Here is a 2,649-nt window from a genome sequence, read left to right on the forward strand (position 1 = left end):
GAAGAGTTGACTCATTGGAAAAGACTCTGATGCTGGGAGGGATTGGGGGCAGGAGGAGAAGGGGAAAACGGAGGATAAGACGGCTGAATGGCATGACTGACCCGATGGACGTGAGTCTGAGTGAACTCCAGGAGTTGGTGATGGACAGGGAGGCCTGGCATGCTGCGATTCATGGGGTCGCAAAGAGTCGGACACGACTGATCGACTGAACTGAACTGAATAATTATAGTAGTTTCAGGTGTATAGCATAGTAATTCAGTATTTTTTACAGATTATGCTTCATTAAAAGTTATTACAGGAAAATGGCTGTAATTCTTTGTGCTATACACATATCCTTGTTACTTATCTATTTTATTTTCTTCACTTTCTTTTTTAAACTTTTTATTTTATACTGGACTATAGCCAATTAACAATGTTGTAATACTTTTAGGTGGACAGTAAACAGACTCAGCCATACATACACTTGTGTGAATTCTCCCCCAAACTCTCATCCCATCCAGGCTGCCACATATTTTTGAGCAGAGTTCCATGGGTAGAGATCAATTTTTAAATAAAGAAGTGACATGAGATTTTTTTTTTTAAGGATCTCACTGATTACAGTATGGAGAACATATTGGATGGGGCAAGATCCATGTTAAAATAGTTAGGAGGATAACAGTTCTCCAGCTAGTCACAAACCTTGAACTAGAATAGTCACTGTGAGTGTGGGTGGGAGTATTTATTGAGCCCCTTCTATGTGCCAGACACTGAGCTAAGTACTGAAACATCACTTCTGCCTTGAAAGACTCATGATCTTGAGAAGAAAACAGATCCACAAGCAAGTAGTTAAATACCAATCACACAAAATTTTATTAAGAAAACTCGTTATGCGTTCCTAACTCCAGGATGTCTTTGTGGTTTCTTTCATTCTCTTACCTTGATGTCTCCTTAATTTGACCATCTTTTGTGAGGTACAACCCTTGTCCTCCCCATTGCTATTTTAGTTGTTTATCCATTCTTCACATTGGTGGTATAAGTAAAACCCATTGCCAAGAGAAAGGATCCAAGTTTCTAGCTAACTGTAGTGAATTCTCTTCATACTGATTCTTTTCTTGTAACCAATCAAGACCTGAAATGAACTGCAGTAAGAACCCTGACTTTGTCCTCTCAGGACTGTCCAATGACCCAGACAAACCACAGCTCCTCTTTGGTCTCTTCCTGGCCCTCTACTTGCTGAGTCTCATGGGAAACTCACTACTGCTGCTGACTACTGTCACTGACATCCACCTCCATACCCCCATGTACTTCCTCAGCCAGCTCTCCCTGGTCAACGTCTGCTTCACTACCACCACAGCCCGCTAAATGCTGGAGACTTTGTGGACCAGCAGCAGATTGATCTCCTTCTCTGATTGTCTGGCCCAGTTAAATTTCTTTGCAGTTTTTGCTGATATGGACGACCTGCTTTTGACTGCCATGGCTATTGACCACTATGCTGCCATCTGCCATCCCCTGCACTATGCACTCCTAATGACTCCTTGCAGATGTGCACTGCTGGTGGGTGAGTCATGGGGAGTGGCCCACTCTATCTCTCTTGTCCATGCCCTGTTGCTATCCCAGCTCTCATTCGATAGTAATCAAGAAATTCCCCACTTTTTCTGTGATTTCGGACCACTCTTTAGACTTTCCTGCTCTGATACCCACCTCAATGAGGATCTGATGATGGTTCTGACAGGACTCTTAGGAATCAGCCCTCTCCTCTGCATCACAAGCTCCTATGCCCATATTTTCCTTGCTGTAGCTCGGATCCCATCAGCACAGGGCAAAAAGAAAACCCTGGCCACATGCAGCTCCCACCTCTCCATGGTCATCCTCTTCTACAGCTCGGTCTTTGCCACCTACCTGAAGTCCCCGTCAGCTTCTCATGCCTCTGGGGAGCTGGGTGCTGCTGTCATGTATGCCCTGGTCACCCCCACTCTCAATCCTTTCATTTATAGTCTAAGAAATAAGGATGTGGAGAGTTCCCTGAAAAGGGTTCTGGGCATAGAAAGCTCATGGCATTAGGAATAATTCCAAGAAACAAGTGTTTTGGGGGGAAAAAATCACACTCTTCACCACCACACTGATAAAGTGAGGCTATTGCACAGTATAGATATGCTATAGCATAAAGAACACTAAACAGAAATTAGGAGAACTAGTTGTTAGAACCCACTTTAACTGCTAGCTCTAGGTTTATATATTATATATTATCTATATTATTATATCAAAATATATCAGTAAGATGTCAAAGTGAAATTGTTAGTCACTCAGTTGTGTCCAACTCTTTGTGACACCATGGACTGTAGCCCATCAGTCTCCTCTTGTCCATGGAATTCTCCAGGCAAGAATACTGGAGTAAGTTGTCATTCCCTTCTCCAGAGGATCTTCCTGACCCAAGGATCGAATCTGGGTCTCCTGCATTTGCAGGCAGTCTGATCCACTAGGGAAGCCCACTTCAGGTTGTCATGGTTTAGTCACTAAGTCGTGCAGGACTGTTGCAACCCCATGGACTGCAGCCCACTAGGCTCCTCTGTCTGTGGTATTCTCCAGGCAAGAATACTGGAGTGGGTTGTCATTTCCTTCTCATATATTATATATATTTATATATATATATATATGAATACCATAAATATT

At 43.0% G+C, this 2,649-nt stretch overlaps 1 pseudogene; it reads left to right on the plus strand.

The window, feature by feature from the left end:
• The first annotated feature begins 1,113 nt into the window (after nt 1–1,113).
• Nucleotides 1,114–2,040, plus strand: LOC104984331 (annotated as a pseudogene).
• The last annotated feature ends 609 nt before the right edge of the window (nt 2,041–2,649 follow it).

This window comes from Bison bison, unplaced genomic scaffold (genome assembly GCF_000754665.1).
Source record: "Bison bison bison isolate TAMUID 2011002044 unplaced genomic scaffold, Bison_UMD1.0 scf7180017863986, whole genome shotgun sequence".
NCBI lineage: Eukaryota > Metazoa > Chordata > Mammalia > Artiodactyla > Bovidae > Bison > Bison bison.